The sequence below is a fragment of the Myxine glutinosa genome, chromosome 3, assembly GCF_964187855.1.
Source record: "Myxine glutinosa chromosome 3, kmMyxGlut1.1, whole genome shotgun sequence".
NCBI lineage: Eukaryota > Metazoa > Chordata > Myxini > Myxiniformes > Myxinidae > Myxine > Myxine glutinosa.
Window position 1 is genome coordinate 56,831,512 of NC_136263.1, and position 20,031 is coordinate 56,851,542.

Sequence of the window (20,031 nt, forward strand, 5' to 3'; positions counted from 1 at the left end):
GCCGAATAGAAAGAATTGAGACATGGCTCTGAGGAAAGAACTCCATGGGGAATAAAATATGTTAATGATTATGTCATCGGTCAGGTGGTTCGGCCGACATCTTGGAAAAACCGAAAAACGTAGCACATCTGTATCTCGAAAAGTGCTGAATAGAAAAAATTGAGACATCTCATTGTAAAGAACTCTCCATGGGGAATAAAATATGTTAATGATGATGTCATCGGTCACGTGGTTCAGCCCCCATGTTTGTCCTAAATGGCCGATAAAAAAGTAACTTCCGGCAAGTCCTCGGTCTCTGACCGATTTTTCATGTCTGTCTGCCTGTCTGTTTGCAGCACGACATCTACACCGTTGCACCTAGAGTCGCCAAACTTTGCACACATATTGGTCTTGCTCTGGAATAGACTGTGCCCAATTTATGACGTCATCGGTCACGTGGTTCGGCCGCCATCTTGGAAAAGCCGAAAAACTTTGCACCTCTATATCGCCGAAAGTACTGAACAGAAAAAATTGAGACATGGCTCATTGTAAAGAACTCTCAATGGGGAATAAAATATGTTGATGATGTCATCAGTCACGTGGTTCGGCCGCCATCTTGGAAAAACCCGAAAAAATTTGCACCTCCATATCTCCGAAAGTACTGAATAGAAAAAATTGAGACATGGGTCATTGTGAAGAACTCTCCATGGGGAATAAAATATGTTAATGATGATGTCATCGGTGCCTCCATTATGACATCATAATTCGACAAGTACAGAACTTCATCCAATCAAGATGAAATTTCTTGAGCATCATCAAGGAATAAATTAGTTTAGAAAACAAATAATGATGACGTCATTGGTCAGGTGGTTCTGCCGCCATATTTGTCCAAAATGGCCGATAAAGAAGTACATTCCGGCAAGTCCTCGGTCTCTGACCGATTTTTCATCTGTTTGTCTGTCTGTCTGTCACTGGCCTGCAAGTCACAATTCTAAACCGATCGTCACGGAACTTCACCAAGTTGTATACGTCGTCCCAATTGAGAAGCCTTTTGCTTTTGGGGTCAAAAAGTCAAAAGGTCAACATCGGCCAAAGGTCACCAACTTTTCCAAATTTCTAAAATCCTCAATTTTCATCGGATTGACTTGAAAGATTTTGATTTTGCAAGACTGGCAGATTTTGCAAGTATCGTGCTTCGCATGACGTCTTCTTGTTTATTTATTTATTTTTACAAAGTTTGTTTCATGCATATAATAATATTGTATTGAAGTAATACATCATTATTTTCTCTCATGGGAAATTGTATCTGAGAAACAAAATGAAAACTGATTTTACCACAACTTGGGGCGAAATGATTGATTTGTTTGAAGACTTTTTGAACAACCAAGACCCACAGAACGAGTTCTTCCTTGATGACCCAGTCAAAGAGTTATACCTTGGAGACTCTACCTGTGTGGAACTAAACCTTCAAATTGATGAACTGGATTCAAACTTCTCATCAATTGAGGTAAGTTTATTTATTAATTTATTTATTTAATTATTTGTTTATTTATTTATTTATTTTTACAAAGTTTGATTTGTACATATAATAATATTGTATTAAATTAATACATTGTTATTTTCTCTCACAGGAAATTGTATCTGATACACAAAATGAAAACTGCTTTTACAACAACTTGGGGTGAAATGATTGATTTGTTTGAAGACTTTTTGAGCAACCAGGACCCACAGAATGAGTTCTGCCTTGAAGACCCAACCAGAGTTATACCTTGGAGACTCTACCTGTCGGGTCCATCTTGGAGACTCTTTGGATTCTAAAGCAATGAACAATGTTCTTTGTTTAATGGCACTTGATTTAAGGTAAGTTCAGTTGATTGAAAATAAATTAAATTATATATATGTTATTTAATTCAATATTAGACTAGAATCCGGGCACTCGGTAGAGCGCATACCTTCGCCGCAGCTACTGTTCTGTACTTGGCATGGGAGTGTATGCGATGTGAAACTTTATGTGAAATGCGATCGATTTTTAAAAATCAGAATTTGAGCAAATCTGTTTCATTCGTCTGTTAATATGCCTCCCCGATTGACAAATCTGCAATTTGAATTTCATTTGAGGTTGAAATGATTGCGGGAGATCGCGTTATAGTGATGACGTCTTGGATGGACATCCTCTTCTTCAGTCGCTCATAACTTTGAGTGAAATACGATCGAGTTAAAAATAGTCAGAATTTGAGCAAATCTGTTTCATTCGTTTGTTAATATGCCTCATCTCTTGACAAATCTGCAATTATAATTTTTTTTGAGGTTGAAATGATCGCGGGAGATTGCGTTATAGTGATGACGTCCTGGATGGACATCTTCTTCTTCAGTCGCGCATAACTTTGAGTGAAATACGATCGAGTTAAAAATAGTCAGAATTTGAGCAAATCTGTTTCATTCGTTTGTTAATATGCCTCATCTATTGTCAAATCTGCAATTATAATTTTTTTTGAGGTTGAAATGATCGCGGGAGATCGCGTTATAGTGATGACGTCCTGGATGGACATCTTCTTCTTCAGTCGCTCATAACTTTGAGTGAAATACGATCGAGTTAAAAATAGTCAGAATTTGAGCAAATCTGTTTCCCAAAATCTAATCAAATGTGTCCCGTATAATAACCAATCATCCCACCAAATTTCATGCAATTCGGTTGAATACTTTTTGAGTTATGCGATTAACATACACACACACAGACATACAAATAAATACACAGCGATCAAAACATAACCTTCCGCTTTTGCGAAGGTAATAAGTAATATATATTTTTTTTTTTTTACATATATTTCTGCAATATCAATTAAGTTTGAGGAAGAAAATGCTGCAAAATTCTTTCTCCCCATCTATACTTCTTCAAACTTGAAAGCCTTGAAAGACAATTGGAAGAAGAGGAAAAAAAAAAAATTTTGAAATACGCATTAAAAAGAAAAAAAGAAAAAAAAAGATTATGTTGGGGTTGAGATTTTGAATGTGAGGGTTCGGGTTGGGTTGCGGTTGGTTTGGGGTTGGGTTGGGTTAGGGTGGTGGTTGGGTTAGGGATGGGGTTTGGGTTAGGGATGGGGTTTGGGTTAGGGATGGGTTGGGGGTTGGGTTAGGATGGGGGTTGGGGTTTGGTTAGGGTTGGGATTTTTTTTGCGAGGTGAATTTTTGAATGAATGTCATACCTCATAGACTCATTTATCTTGTACGAGCAGAAGTACCCGGCATTGCCGGGCGGGGGAGGGGGAGGGGGAAGGGGAGGGGGAGGGGGAAGGGGAGGGGAAGGGGGAAGGGGAGTAGAGGACAGGGGGGGAGGGGAGAAGAGGGGGGAGGGGAGAAGAGGGGGGAGGGGGGAAAGGGGAGGGGGGAAAGGGGAGGGGGGAAGGGGAGGGGGGAAAGGGGAGGGGGGAAAGGGGAGGGGGGAAAGGGGAGGGGGGAAAGGGGAGGGCGAAAGGGGAGGGGGAAAGGGGAGGGGGAAAGGGGAGGGGGAAAGGGGCGGGGGAAAGGGGCGGGGGAAAGGGGCGGGGGAAAGGGGAGGGGGAAAGGGGAGGGGGAAAGGGGAGGGGGAAAAGGGAGGGGGAAAAGGGAGGGGGAAAGGGAGGGGGAAGGGAGGGGGTAGGGTGGAGGGGGAAGGGGAAGGGGGGGAAGGGGAGGATGGAGTGGGGAGGGGAGGATGGAGGGGGGAGGGGAGGTAACATTACATTACACACACACAAACTGTGTTTTATGTTCAATGGTCTGGCGGCGGGGATGGAACATCACGTGATCGCTCTGAGCGAATCAGCGTGCTGCTCTGCCACCGGCTCAGATTCCGTGTATAATATTCCTCACTGAAAAAAAATATGGATCTAAAGATGAAAGAAAAAAAAACCTATGTGGTGTGAATGGCAATGTTCCTCGCTGAAATGTGAAAAAACGCAATCGCTTTTCGCTCTGAATTACGTGTGAACGCGTAACTGTGAGTTTATGGCGGCAAGGAACATCACGTGATCGCTCTGAGCGAATCAGCGCAATGCTCTGCCACCGCCTCAGATTCCGTGTATAATATTCCTTGCTGAAAAAAAAAATGGATCTAAAGATGAAAGAAAAAAAACCTATGTGGTGTGAATGGCAATGTTCCTCGCTGAAATGTGAAAAAACGCAATCGCTTTTCGTTCTGAATTACGTGCGAACGCGTAACTGTGAGTTTATGGCGGCAAGGAACATCACGTGATCGGTCTGAGCGAATCAGCGCACTGCTCTGCCACCGCCTCAGATTCCGTGCATAATATTCCTCGCTGAAATGCGCTGAGGTAAAAATATGGTAAAAAAAATATAATGAAATAATTTTTTTTCGGTCGGCCATGTTCTTCCCAGGCTCAATGGCCATGTCTATGCCAAATATCAAGCACGTGAGCCTCTCCGTTTATGAGTCTATTGGTAACATTACACAAACACACACACACACACACACACACACACACACACAGAGTGTTTTATATAAATAGATTATCGTTGAATTGTTTAAAAAATAACAGTTGGAAATGTGAAAAAACGCAATCACTTTTCGCTCTGAATTATGTGTGAACACGTAACTGTGAGTTTATGGCGGCAAGGAACATCACGTGATCGCTCTGAGCGAATCAGCGCACTGCTCTGCCACCGCCTCAGATTCCGTGCATAATATTCCTCGCTGAAATGCGCTGAGGTAAAAATATGGTAAAAAAATAAAATGAAATAATTTTTTCCGGTCGGCCATGTTCTTCCCAGGCTCAATGGCCATGTCTATGCCAAATATCAAGCACATGAGCCTCTCCGTTTATGAGTCTATTGGTATCATCACACACACACACACACACACACACACACACACACACACACACACACACACAGTGTTTTATATAAATAGATTATCGTTGAATTGTTTTTTAAAAGTTGGACGAAAAAAAAAGGAAAAAGATGAACAGAATTGGAAGGTTATACAAAGAGATGGAGTTAAGAACTTTTTTAAATCGTTGATGTAATGGATACAGTTGTTTAGACTTACACATTTGATGTTTTAATGTGCGGGTTAGGGTTGGTATATTATTATTACTCACTCACACACACCAACAAACAAAAGTGTACAGAAGTTAAGCCTTGACTGACTTCAGTTGAGGATTCTGTGTTTGGGGTTCACAGATCGAAGAACATCCCTCATTACATATATTGTTCATTTATTATTTCAATACCTCAGCAGATGCACCCTTCTAAACACCCCGGACCTGGCCCTCGAGTGACCATAGCGGTGTATAGTAGAGGATTGTGAAGTGCCAACCCATTGCTTTCAAGGGCATTATCTGCTTATTTGTGTCTTTTGTAATTCTTGTGAATAAAAAGAACCCAATATTTCTTCCCCATTCAAATCATATAATTTATAGGTCCAAGGGACGGTATTCATTACATCAACGATTTTAAAAAGTTCATTAGTCCATCTCTTTGTACAACCTTTCTCAAAATGACTTTTCCATCTGTATATTCTTACAATATCACCAACTTTGAACTTGGGCTTTCTCAAATCAATCTCCTTTTCATATTCTAATTCTGTAAATGTTTGATGGTTTTGATTTTATTGATGAATGCACTGTAATATTGTAATTATCAACAATATCCTTAATTAATAATACCCATTGTTGAGAACCGAGTTGTGTGAATTTTTTATATAGCCTCTCTTTCAAAGTACGATTAAAACGCTCAATAACAACTGCCTTCCCTTCATTAAAAGTGCTGTATAATGTAATACCATTATCTTTAACAAATTTCAAAAATATTTTGTTATAGAACTCTGTTCCTTCATCAGTCCATAACTTCTTTGGTTTCCTTTTACTTTTATTAAATGTTTCACTGAAAGCAAACATAAGAGTTATACCCTTTTGTTTATACCCCTTTTGTTTTTTAAAGGAACAACCCATGCAAATCTACTCAAATTAATAACGGTGAAAGCATACTTGTATCCCTTATCATTATTTAGTTCAATTAAATCAGCAGACCAAATGTGGTCAGTGTCTTTGGAATAAACCTTCCTTCTTTTAAACTTGGTGATTATAGGTTTGTGTAATTCTTCAGCCAAAAGCTCCTCAGTCTTGATGACATCATTAGAGCCTAATCGTTTTTTGAGGAATAACCAAGACCAAGTTTCAATTTAGCACTCATCAATTTTTTCACAATAAACCTATCAACGTTCTCTCTCAATGTTAGATTTTGTATCAGAGACAAATTATACAACATTTATCTGTCGGCTTCGTGTTTTTCATCCAATGTAATGGTATTCCCAAAATCAATATCATGCTTCATACACACTTCATCAACATTTTGACCGGTAGTGTATGTTACGAATTCCGGGTTTATGGGGGTTACAATTCAGGTCATTTCTTATTAATGTATATTCTATTAAAGGTTGTTGTGATTAAAGGGTCAGGAGCCCTTCTGGGAAAAACGAGACCGGAAACGGGATCGTGAAGAAGAGGAGGGGGAGAAGGAAGGGCGGCCATCGTAAGCTTCGAGAGCTCCGACGCGAGCGGAGGCGATCATTACCTACTTTGGAACGGAGTTGGAAAAGCCCGTCTGGCGAGAGGAGTTACCTGCGCGGGGTGATTGATTGCCGGTTACGCGTCAAGGTGCCGTGTGGTCCTGGAAGGAACCAAGCGCCCGGTGCTGTTCGCCTCGACGCCTACGAGGGCGTGTACGGGTCGCACCTTGGGCCTGGCGCGCGAAAGAGATTGGAAGGAGACGGTGGAGAGTTGAGACTGCAGCTCGAGACCGAGCCGCCGAACGTGAAGGACAAGGGAGCCGTGCCTCTGTGAACCGAAGTCCGCGCGTCAGGAGAGCGCCAGATTACTGCGGAACCTGCGAAGTCGGGTATCCTCGCTGAGGTTGTCGAGTATCCTCACTCCCAGCCCCGGATTGGAATCGGACATAGATTCCCCGATCGCTGTATCGACTCGACGTCACCTGGGAGGCGTGCAGGAATCGGACATTGCTTTCCCGATCGCTGGATCGACTCAACGTCACCTGGGAGGCATGCAGAGACATTGGGGGCAAGTGCCGTGAGTGTTGCCAACACTGTTGTGGGTTAAGGTGACGCCACCTATACTATAGATAAGGATTGTATGGAAGTGCTGTAAACGCGTTGCGATTCCTGTGCGGGATTTGGGAATACTAGGGCATGCCCGTACTATATATATATGCCCGTACTTCTATATATATATATGCCCGTACATGCCCGTACTTCCTAGGGCATGCCCGTACTATATATATATCTAAAATTATATCCCCCCCCCTCTATTTACATGAAATGGTTTGGTCCATTCGCAAAGCCAGTAACGACCACAGAACCCCCCCCCCCCCCCCCCCTCTATTTACATGAAATGGTGTGGTCCATTTGCTAGCGCCAAAGTGAACGGCGAACGGCTAAATCGCCATAGTTCGGTAACTACTTGTCCGATTAATATGAAACCTTGAAAAGGCACATCCTCGGGTCCCCAGCAATATACCTGGCAAGTTGCAAGTATATCGGACCCGTGGTTGTCGAGAAACAGCGGTCACAGACAAACATACAAACATACAAACATACAAACACACATACACACATTCACACAGAGATTACTGGAATTATAGATAGATATTGGGGTTTGTTCGTAACCCTTGGTGTGGACTCGTTATTGATCGACTTATTTTCACCCAAGGACCATACATCTTTCTGCCGGGGCTCCCCTCGAGGTTGACCCCGTAACATGTATATCACCCGTATTATCACTGAGAATACAAGTTATGGGTTTTGGTTTCGGTTTTGATTTCTGTGTATCACAAAATAGTTGTATTATATCCTCAATGTTATAATCATTTACTTTGTTTTGAAGTTAAAAAAAAGGGTTGGCGTCAGGAAGGGCATCCGGCCATAAAAAAAACATTGCCTCAAAATGAGAACCACAACAATTACAACTACATATGGGCAGGGTACAGTCCGAAGTACCCCATGGGGGACCCCACTCCCTCTCGTCAAAACTCAAGGTGGGGAACCCCATCGAAGCAAGGGTGGAAATCACTACATTTATGATGACAAAACGTCTGATGCCCGACGTGGAGATCGGTTTCTGAGGTTTGGGACATGGAATGTAAAGACAATGACAGGGAGATCAGGAGAAATGGTGGAAGTATTGGTCAGAAGAAGAGTGGACATATGTTGTGTGCAGGAGACGAGATGTAAGGGAAGTGGCGTGAGAATGGTGAAGGGTAGGGCAGGGACAAAAATACAAGCTTGTGTGGCTAGGGTGCCCAGAAGGCTTGCATGGTGTTGATGTCCTGTTTTCTGAGGAGTTTGTAGACAGTGTGTTGAGTATGACGAGAGTGAGTGAAAGGTTGATGATGGTGAGAATGACGATTGGAAAGCTCTTGGTGAACGTCATCTCGGGATATGCTCCGTAGGTTGGTCGGAGCGATGAAGAGGACAAGTTCTGGTGTGCAATTGAGAAGCTGATGGAAAACGTAAAAGATGAGGAAGTTGTTGTGGTAGGAGGAGACCTAAATGGACATGTGGGAAGGAGTATGGATGGTTTTGAGGGAGTTCATAGGGGTTATGGATGTGGTGTGAGAAATGGAGAAGGTGAAAGGATTTTGGAGTTTGCTGATGAAGCTGACATATTGATTTGTAATACTCAGTTCCAGAAAGAGGATAATAAGCATGTTACATACACGTCAGGTTGACTACCTGATGGTGCGAAGGCGAGATAGGGGGCACCTCCGGGAGACAAAGGCGATCCCGGCGCAAGGAGGCTGTTTCACAGCACCACTTGTCTGCGACATAAGGGTGAAAGGTGCGAGGAGAACTCAGCGGGTGAAGTACCAACCGAGAATGAAGGTGTGGAGGTTGAAAGAGGCGACAGTGAGGGAGGCATTAAAAGAGAGGCTGAGTATGACAGAGGATGATGTGGTTGAGCTTGAAAGTGGTTGGATGTCAATGAAAGATCATCTGTTGGGAGCCGTTGGTGAGTTATGTGGATGGACAAAAGGACCACCGAGGCACTCGGAAACATGGTGGTGGGATGATGAAGTTGGAAAGCGGGTTGACGAGAAGAGGAAGAAGTTCAAGGAGTGGCAGAACGCAAAGGATATGGGAGCAGAAAAGGCAGAGCATGAAAGTTATAAAGCAGCCAAGAAGGCTGCAAAGAAAGAGGTAGCAAAGGCGCAGGAGGCATGCAGGAGGCATGCAGGAAAATGTTCAGAGAACGCTTGGATTCGAAAGAGGGTCAGAGAGCGGTATTCAGGATTGCAAAGCAGATAGCGAAAGAGGTGTGATGTGATGGGGGTGAGTTGCTTGAAGGATGAAGTGGGACAAATCGTTGTGGACCCAGATGGAATTAAAGATGGAAGAGATATATGGAAATGCTGTTGAATGCAGAGAATGAATGGGATGGCAACATAGAGAGTAACCCAGTTTTAGGACCAGCAGAGAAGATAACTGAGAAGGAAGTTGAGGAAGCGATAAATGCAATGAAGAGTAGAAAAGTGGGAGGGCCGACAGGAGTTGTGGGCGATATGTTGAAGGCAGCAGGAAGTTTGCGTGTGAAGAGAATGACAGAGATCTGTAATCTGGTGGTGAAAGAAGGCCGCATTCCAGTGGTTTGGGAACTCAGTACCCTTGCCCCTCCATACAAGGGGAAAGGTGACCCTCTGGACTGTGGCTCGTATCGAGCGATAAAGTTATTGGAACATGGAATGAAGGTATTGGAAAGGGTGTTGGAGAGGAGGATAAGGAAGAAAGTGAAGATCGACGAAATGCAGTTTGGATTTATGCCAGGAAGAGGAACGACAGACGTGCTTTTTATTGCGAGGCAGTTGCAGGAGAAGTACGTGGAGAAGAGGAAGAAGTTGTTTCTTGGGTTTGTTGATCTGGAGAAAGCATTCAATGGGGTTCCACGCGAAGTAGTGACATGGGCATTGAGGAAGTTGGGAGTGGAGGAATGGTTGATCAGAGTGGTGATGGCAATGTACGAAAGAGCGCGCACAGCTGTCAGGACGAAGGACGGGAACAGTGGTGAGTATGAGGTGAAGGTGGGAGTGCATCAGGGGTCGGTACGAAGACCACTACTATTTGTAGCTGTGATGGAGGTGCTGGCTCGGAACGTAAAGGAGGGTTTACCGTGGAAGTTGTTGTATGCAGATGATCTGGTATTGATTGCAGAAAGTATGGATGGACTGAAGGAAAAGATGAACAAGTGGAAGGAATGTATGGAGACAAAAATTCTGAAGGTGAATTTCGGAAAGACGAAGGCGATGGCAAGTGGCAAAGCATGTGGTGAGGTGGAAAGAACTGGGAAGTGGCCGTGTGCTGTGTGCAGGAAGGGTGTCGGATTGAATTCCATTCAATGTACAATGCGCGTTGAGTGGATTCATCAAAAATGTAGTGGTTTGGGAGGGTCATTAACCAGTGTGGCAGCTACATTCAAGTGTAAGGTGTGCACAGAGGGAGCTGCAGATTAAGGAAATGTTGAGTTGGATCTTGGAGACGGCATGAAGCTGGAAGGTGTGAAAACATTTTGCTACCTCGGAGACATGCTGAATGGAGAAGGTGGATCAGACTCGGCAACGGTTGTTGGAGTGAGATGTGCATGGAAGAAGTTTCGGGAACTGAGTGGCGTGCTGACTAGGAGGGGAGTGTCATTGAAGCTGAAGGGAAAGGTGTATGCTGCATGTGTGAGAAGTGTTATGATTTATGGGAGCGAGACATGGGTAATGAACGTAGAGCAGCAACGAAGGCTGGAAAGGGTGGAAATGCGAATGGTTCGGTGGATGTGTGGAGTATCCTTGAGAGAGAGGAAGACAAATGATGGAATTGCGAAAGATGATGCGAATAGAGCCTGTGTTGGATGCTGTGAAGAGAAACAGGTCGAGATGGGGTGGTCATATGTTGAGGAAGGATGAAAGTGACTGGTTGAGAAGAGTGATGGAAATGAATGTGGAAGGAAGTAGAGGACGGGGAAGACCGAGAAAGACTTGGCTAAAGATGGTGGAAGAAGTATTTAAATACAAATAAGTTAGGGGCTCCAAGAGGCAACATCCTTGAGTGGACTGAAAACTTTGATGGTTGTCAGGAGATTGAGGGGAAAATAATTGACTTTTTTTTTCTTCTTTTTTTTTGTAGTCAAGATCGAGGCTCGTGAAAGAGCCAACATTAATCACACAGAAAGACAAACCGACACATAAAACATATAACATGGGGAGCGGAAGACAAGATGGGGCGAGAAGGGGAGGAACACAAACAACATCTGAGAGCAGGGACATCGAGAGATCTGTGGGAGGGAGAGGGCTTTTGGGGGGGGAGGTAAGGGAAGGGGGGGTGGGAGAGGTATAAAACATATGGACACTGCCAGGACTTCCAGGAAAGAAGTTGGAATTTCAAACAAGGTGGATCTGGGGTGAATTAGTGGGGGTAGAAAAGATCAAGGTTTTGGATGGGGAAAGATAAGAGATGGTGGTGAACAGCTGTTTTAAAGACCTGGAGGGGGGAGTGGGATTGAAGGGAGTGTGGGAGTTTGTTCCAGAGGCGGGAGAAAAGAGGAATGAAAGAGTGAAGGTGAGCAGAGAGCCGAGATTTCGGAAGTTTAACCATAAGAGGGTTGCTGGCAGATCTTGTGCGACCTGCAGAAATATTTGGGGGACAAAGCACAGTGAGAGCTGGGGGAGCAAGGCCGGAGAGGAGTCGGTAGAAGACAGAAAGACCACCTACCTGTCTGTGGTGAGTGAGTGAAAGGCCCTCGGAGATAGCTTCATCACGGGAGATTCCAATGATTCTGAAAGCTTTGGTTTCAACAGCGTGAAGCCGAGCTCGGTGTGAGGCATGAGCACCGGCCCATAGGGGAGAACAGTATTCCATTGAGCTGCGGATGAAAGCCTTGTATGTGGTGAGGAGCTCAGGTGTGCCGAGGAAGGACTTCGCACGACGGAGGATGCCCAGTCGGCGACTGGCTTTGGAGGCCAGCTTGGAAATGTGGTTTTCCCAAGAAAGATCATGGCAAATAGTGAGACCCAAAAGCTTGAGCGACAGAACTTCTTGGAGAGGATTGTTGAGAAAGTAGATGGGAGGGTTGTCCAGTCCATCTTTTCGGAGAGACATAGTAAGAGTGTGAGATTTGCCAGGATTGAAAGATATGTTCCACTTGTTTGACCAGTCTGTGATTTTGTCCAGGTCTTCAGAGAGTGAGGAGGCTGCAGACTGCCGATCTGAGGGAAGAGGATTGGAGCGGCAGAGAGTGGCATCATCAGCAAAGAGATAGAGAGGATTTTCCAGAGAGTCAGAGAGATCATTGATAAAGACCAGAAAAAGCACAGGGCCCAGAACACTGCCTTTGGGAACTCCAGCCTGAACAGGAAGGGGAGATGAGAGAAATCCATTCAGGGCCACACGTTGTCTACGATCAGAGAGGAAGTCCGCAAGCCATGCATTGAGATTTCCATGGATACCATAGGAGAGTTTGGTGAGCAGAGCTGGGTGCCAGACCGTATCGAAGGCACGTGATATGTCAAGGGAGACGGCTCTGATTTCCTGTTTGGCATTGAGGACCTCCATCCATTGTTGAGACAGCAGAAGCAGCATGTCCAGAGTAGAATGACCTGGTCTGAATCCAAATTGACGACCGGAGATCAAGCCAGTGGAGAGGAGGAAGGATTTGATATCCGAAGCTATGACGGATTCCATGACTTTGCTGATAATTGGGAGCAGGCTGATTGGACTGTAGTTGCAAGGATCTGTTTTTGCACCTTTTTGTGTAAAGTGGTAATGTTTGCTGATTTACAGGATGCTGGCAGATGACCTTGAGCAAAAGAGAGGGTGAAAAGAACAGAGAGAGGGTGAGACAGAGCGGCAGAGTAGGATTTTAGGACCCGTGGGCTGATGCCGTCTGGTCCAGTTGCAGAGTCAGAGTCGAGGTTTGACAAAAACTCCTCCACATTGTCAGGAGAGAAGGACACAGAGTCCAGGAGCAGTTGGGTTCGACTGGGTGAGGTGGGAACAGAGAGAGATGGGTTTGGGACACAAGATTTTGAGGCAAACACAAAGTTGATGCATTCGGCTTTGTCACGTGCGGTGTCAACTGTGTAGCCATTTGAGGTAAGGGAGGGGATGGAGGGGGAACAAACACCAGAAACGGATTTGACCAGACGCCACCAGGATTTGGAGGAAGGAGACAGGTTTGAGAGTTCATTCTTGAGTGTGGAGAGATAGTGCTTCCTGGCACTCCTGAGGGTGGACACACACTTGTTCCGAGCTTGGTGGAAGGAACTGAGACTGCCTTCAGTTGGATTAGCCTTCCAAGAGGCAAAGGCAAGTTGTTTCAGGGCAACTGCCTCACCACAAGATTCAGTGTACCATGGACGGGAGGAAGGGTAAGCCAACTGAAGACGAGATGGGATGAATCTGTGCATGAGAGAGAGAGCAGTTTGCTTTGGAAGAATTCCCAGGAAGAATTGATGTCAGAGGCAGTGGAGATGGGAGACCAGTCCAGATGATTGATGGCTGCTTGAAGACTGTGCCAGTCGGCCTGAGTGAAATGCCAGACACGGAGGCGCTGAGGAGGCTCTCTGAGAATGGCCAGAGAAATGTCAACTTTAACAAGCACATGATCAGAAGAACCGAGTGGGGCAGAAGAAGAGCAGCAGACATTACCAGGGAAGTTTGTCATAACTAAGTCTAGAAGAGAAGATACACCATTGGCTGAGATCCGGGTCGGGAAATTGACAGATTGTGTCAACCCAGTGAGTCGCAGAAGTCCTTTGCTGAGGTGCCATGGCTGGTGAGAGATGAACCCACACCCAGCCAGCTGGCATGATGACAGTTGAAGTCGCCACATATGAGGAAGAGAGAGTTGGCATGAGTGGACAGAAGTTGGTCCATGTTGTCAGACAGTGAAATGTAAATGGAGTCATTGTCAGGTTGCAGAATTGTTGCTGCTTAATGGTCGGCTATGGACGCCGTATGGCTACGAGGTTATGATTTAAATGTTGTCTAAAATGCTATTTCATAAAGTTAATAAAAGGTTTTTGCTTCGTTTTAGTTTAAAATGAGGAAAGGCTCGCTTCGGTCGTGCTGGACAATTGTATACGTGTGCCCTTTCGAGGCTAGATAAGGCCGGTCGTAAAATCCCTCTGATGATTCTCAGACGGCGCCTCGAGCCGCGGGCAGGAGAACGCTCACATGCGCGCGGATGTGTAACGCCAGTAGAATGATTAGATTGCAGACATAAACCTATTGTTAAAACCATATATTTTGTATTAATCACAGCGACGCTTGAATCTGTATAAACATGCTTTGAATTACTCATTTGAACAAACCCATATACTTTATGGCCTTATCGAAGCCAAGAATGCACCCTCCCTTTAATGAGTTATATTTTCTGTCTCCTCGGAGCCCAGAGAAACATCTGGTCCGGATAAGGGACGGATGACGGTGGGGGCTAGGGATGACGGTGAGGGACTCTCGCCAGTTCCTTTGTTCTCTCGGAGATTTTCTGATAAACTTGTCCCTATTTATACGGACTGCGAATCAATGTGCTTCAGGAAGGCTAGACGTGGCATGAAGCTGGTTCGTGCTGTAGATGTCTTTTGCTTCCTCCGGATCTGTATAAGTGTTATTTTAATAAAGGTTTCGTCATTCTTAATCTCAAACTGTTGGTGAACTTCTTTTACGATCACTGAAGAGTTGTCGTCCGACATTTTGGTGCCATGACTCGGATTGCAGCAGACGCGGAGGACGGGAAGCGGAACCTGGGCGACAGGAGGAAGGCTGCCCGAGGCCGGGACGCTGGCACTCTAATTTGATTAAGGTGAGCAATTGTTTTATACCAGAGGGCTATCTTTCCAAATTTGTACCTTGCTTCCTCGATCGGTTTCAGTCCGCTTCCCTGTCGTCCGCACTGCCTGCTCTCCGAACAGAAATTGTAAGTAAAGGCTAATTTTCAAGTCTCAGAATGACGAGTCTTTGTTAAATTCACCAGGCTAACGTTAAGGGTAGAAGTGCGCAGGATAACATTAAAAAATAACGTTAAGAGGGTAACGAATAACAGTAAGGTTAACGTTACAGTTAGCAAGGAGGAGGGGGAAATGTGAGGTCGGACAGCCACAAAGCTGCGCCGGTGGCCAAGAACTTTCCAGGAAGGATCAGCCCAGAGACAAGATGGGGTATGCCATTGCATGCCAGGGAAAGAAGGGCTGTGGCTAACGTAGAGGGCCAAAGGGACATGGCCAGGAAAAGGGAAATGCGCAGGTACCAGGTAGGTTTGACAAGAAGGTAGTGACAACTACGAGGTCAAGCCAGGAAGCTCGAGACTGAGCTCTAGACAAGGGGCCAGGTAACCACAGGTAGGAAGAACGGAAGTGGGTTTTGAAATATTGAAAATTGAAGCAGGAGCTGCATTGTAGGAATTTGAAGCTTCAGAGCCAAAGGAAGCAAGTTCAGGAAGCAAAGTTCAGGATAAAACAATCAGGGAGGTAGTTAAGCAAGTAAATCAGCGGCTGAGGCCTCTGGTCCAAGATCCGGACCAAGACCCCCCACCCCCCCAAGACCTGAGCTCAGTCCCGGGGCTCTAGGCAACACCCCAACACCCCCCGCCCTGCCTTCCCGTTCCACCTCAACCCACCCCGTCCAACCCGTCCCAAAAATCCTTTTTCCTTGAATGAGAGACGTAATATGAATGAACAAAGATTGTACATGGGAGTGGTTGGAGGAGGGGCATGATTTGAGTCGATCTGATTTTCGCGCGAAGTCTGGGAGACTCACTGGTATACGAATGAGGAATGAATGTATATTGGGATATTAATTGACGTGTGTATCTGGCCAATGTATTTGTCTGTATGACTGTCTGTAGGTCTGTATGTATGTACGTCTGTATGTATGAATTTGTTTGCAAAGCAGAGGGTTTCGGTGTGAAGCTTGGTAAATTGTCTGCTTGACGTGCGGGAAATCCAGGCCGGGAATGTCGATTTTAGCGTCTATCCGAGGGACCAGGTGAGGTCCTTAACTGAGTCCGGATTTTCATTTGTTCGGGAGTGTTTGGGAGCGATTTGATATAAATCGGGTCAGGAGGGCACTCGGAGGAACGTTGATATGAAGCGGGTTTTGGAGATGGTTACAAGATGGGCTGCCTTTGTCTTTCGAGTGGCAGTCGGGCGGAGAAAATTTGGAATTTGTTGAACTAAATTCAGAATTAGAATCGAAATGGGTGTTTGACTTGAATTGAGGAGTTCATTCAATGGCGGATTGAAGAGTTCAGTCAATTCAACTGAATTCAGAAGTTGAGTTTGGGGTGCGGAGGTTGCTCAGAGAGCAGGCAATAGATAACCTGCCTACTCAAAAGGATGTGCCCCGCACGGTGGGAGGTCCGTGAATGGTTGGCAAAGGGTTTCTTGAATTTAATGGCAGGAATTATGCGATTAACGATTATATTGTGTATTGGTGACATGTGGATTGTATGAGTATATCCCTGAGGCCGACTGCAGAATAGGGATGTGGGTCGTGTAATGAGAAAGATTACAGTTTGCTGGTGTGAAATTATACCCTGGTGTGAAATGCGGTTAGAGGTGCGAAGTACACACCTTTGATCTGAAGGGAGAGCGGAGGTTGTGGTTTCATTTCTGTGTCTGTCTGTGGAGTTATATTTCTGAGGCATGGATTTCAAGGAGCAGGTGTGTGCCCCGAGAAGATTGTGGGTCGCAGATTGGGCACTCTGGGTGGGCACTGGGGGCTGCAGTTGTGTGTTGTGTATTGTATGTGCGGGGTATATCCTTGAGGCAGCTCACCTTCAGGATGATGATGTCATGTAGTGCATTTTGGGTCAGAGAGGTCAAGCGTCAGAGATCCTGGTTTTTGCGATGATTACGAGCTAGGGATGAGTTTTGACAGCTCAATGTTATGACAGCTCAATGTTATGACAGCCAACTGTTTGACAGGTGCCAAACTCATTCGAAAGGACTCATGTCCCAACGTGAGGTAAACCCCGCCGTGAACGCGAATAGAGCGGCGTGCATTCTGGTTGCCACGGCGACAGCCCTCGCAAGAACCACGAGGCGGGAGTGTTGGGATTCGTGTGGAGGCACGAGGGTGCGCGCCAGGACAGGGGGCGGCGTGGCGTCGCCGCGTTGAGTTGGTTGTGCCAGGTCGATCGGCGATCTCTGAATTTAAACCGGATCTTTGTCGTGCGTATTGTGAATTTTAGCGTCTATCCGAGGATTCTGGCGATGTCACGAGCCGCGAGTCATGTGTGCGCTGTATGAGGGGCTCTCTGGTTTGAGCAGGGGTTTTGAGTTTGTTGAATTGGGTTCGGAGCATGGGATTTGCGCAGAATGCCGGTGATAACTTGCCCACTCTCAGAGGGGATGTGTCCCGCGCAGGGGGTGTGGGCGCGAGGAGGTGTGGGCGTGAGGAAGTGTGTTGATGAAGTGTGCGAACGAGGAGGGATGTGCGAAAGGTGTGCACCAGGTAGTTAAGGTGATGCATTGTGAAGCACGCCTCGTACGGAAGTTCCTGGACGGATTGTGACGGTTGTTGGATTCGTAGGATGCTGGCATTTTGCGATGTAGAGCCTCAATAATGGTCATTTGTCTGTCCGGATGTGGAGTTCTTGCAGGGAATGTCGCCGGACTTGTATTACTTGTATTATTTGTGGGATGAAAACGCTGGTTACCCCAATTTGAAGTTTGACCTTTTAAAGTTTAGTTGACCTTTGTTCAAGATATGTAAGGGTAAGAGGTCAGAGGCAATTCACTAACCTTGGAAGAACGACAGGCGGAGTCAGTCTACGGGGTGTTGCTTTAACGGCAGGATATAGAACTTAAATCTGGAAAGAAAGGACATATACTGTTGGTTAAAACCGAAATCATGTACGTAATTAGTGAACAGAGAATATCGAGTTCTGCTTTTTTTGTTGTTGTGATTGTCGTTGACGTCTCAAATAGGTGATTCAGGGGACTCAAGAAATAAACAGATTTCCGGTGCCGACCGGAAGCGTCAGGTACAGTATGCTTGGCATTTAATTTAACCGGGCCGAGCACAGTGACGTGTCTGATCGAGCTCTTGGGATAGTCACGTTAAATGGAGGATATTTGGGAGGATGAAGAGATGCAAGTAACATGGATTAAGCTGTGGTATCAAGGGTATTGTGGTTATTATAACTCGCTGATTATAGGGGGCGCCGGGCGCACCAAGTACAGATCGGGTTGCATGGTGGAGCATGCATGCATGGAGCATGGAGCTTGGTGGAGCTTGGAGCATGCGCAGGGTGAAACACCCTGTGTGGTTGGAGGTTGAAATGCAGTGAACATGCCCGATTTTTGGCTTTGCGAGGCTTCAGGTAGAAGCTGGCATTTCGATACTGTGGATTATATTGTGCCTGTCTGGAGAGGTGATGTCCTTTGCTGGGGCTTGTGATACGCCTCTGTTAATTGTCTGTCTGTCTGTAAGTTACAGTGTGTCTGGAGAGGAGGTCAGTCAGGTAGGATGGGGCCAAGTCATGGAGGGCTTTGTAGGTCAAGAGGAAGATTTTGTACTAGACTCTCTGGGGAATGGGGAGCTAGTGGATTATAATGACGGGAGAGCGCAATAGTATAAGAGGCGACTGGGAAGCGCAGGTCTCAGAAGGGAGTAGTTAGCTTCGATGATGCAACAGTGTATGAGTGAGTAATTGTGATCTGTTTAAGTGTAAGAGGCGGTGGAGATGGAAGGAGGTGATGAAAGCGTGGATGAGGGTTTCTGCAGCCATGGAGGAGAGGGATGGATGGAGACGGGCGATGTTTTCAAGGTGAAAGAAGGCTGTCTTTATGATCTGTTTAGTGTATTTGTCAAAGGAGAGGGTTTGGTCAAAGATGGTGCCAAGATTCCGGTTGTGAGTGGATGTGGATACTGGGAAACCATCGATGTTGGGGGAAAAGTTATGGGTGGATTTGGTGAGCGGTTTTGGGGGAAATGAAGATTAATTCAGATTTAGCGTAGTTAAGTTCGAGGTTGTTGATTCGAAGCCAGAATTTTATTTCAGTGATGCAGTTTGTCAGGATAGAGCGAATTGTGGTGATTAAGCTGTTGTAGATGCTGTCAATTTTGCTTTGGATTAAGGAAAGGAAGGAGATGCAGTTGTCCACTCTGAATGACAGGTGGTGGTATCCAGGGCGCTGAGGAGTTTGTTCACGTTGTAGAGTTTGTTTATTTATTTGTTTATTTAGTTTGTTTATTGTAGAGAAGAGTGCTTTTGGGATTCCGGAGCCAGAGTGGATAATTTGAGAGTAGTAGGCGGAGTAGAGGGCATCTTTGTAGTGCTGTAGGTGGTCCTTGTAGGCTTGGGAGTGAACTGATTTGGGTTTAATAGGCACAAGCTGGTCTAAGCAGGGTGAGGAGGATGGTGTGATTGATGATGTCAAAGGCGGCGCTGAGGTGAGGAGGATGAGAATGTTGAGGTTGCCGTCGTCAGAGGAGAGAGAAGGTCATTGGTGATTTTGAGGAGAGCAGTTTCAGTACCGTGGTTGGAGCGGAATCCGGATTGGAATGTTTCATATAGGTTATTGGCAGAGTGGTGATGTTTGAGTTGAGTGGCCACAGCACGTTCCAAAACTTTTGACAGAAAGGGTAGGTTAGAGATGGGTCTGAAGTTATTTAGGGTGTCAGGGTTTAGTCCAGGGTTTTTCCAGAATGGGGGTGAAGTTTCACGAGTTTTTTGGGGAAATCGGTATGTGAAGCTGGATTAAGTTGGAACTGCTCGGTGAGCCATGGAGATGGATTGGATGTTTTGTTGTTGGTTGTCTGGGAGTTCGGTTGTTGCATTGCCAAAGGTTTCTGTGTGGTGGACACACTGGTTGGCTGTTGTCTTATGTGACGTGGGTGGAGATGTATATGGCTGTGTGTGGCTGCCTGGAGTCGGGAAGGTGGCTACAGTGGTTGATATTGGTTGTGGGTTGTCCGGGGTGCTTCGATTTGCATAGGGGGTGAAGATTGGGATATTACATTATTTTGAGTAAGTATTGGCATGAGTAATTACATAA

At 45.6% G+C, this 20,031-nt stretch overlaps 1 long non-coding RNA gene across 1 annotated transcript; it reads left to right on the forward strand.

Annotated features, from left to right (window-relative positions):
• The first annotated feature begins 1,236 nt into the window (after positions 1 to 1,236).
• On the forward strand, positions 1,237 to 7,167 carry LOC137423465 (uncharacterized). Its single transcript, XR_013622831.1, has 3 exons — positions 1,237 to 1,486; positions 1,611 to 1,839; positions 6,412 to 7,167. It is a non-coding gene; the product is annotated as an uncharacterized LOC137423465 (long non-coding RNA).
• Positions 7,168 to 20,031: the final 12,864 nt, after the last annotated feature.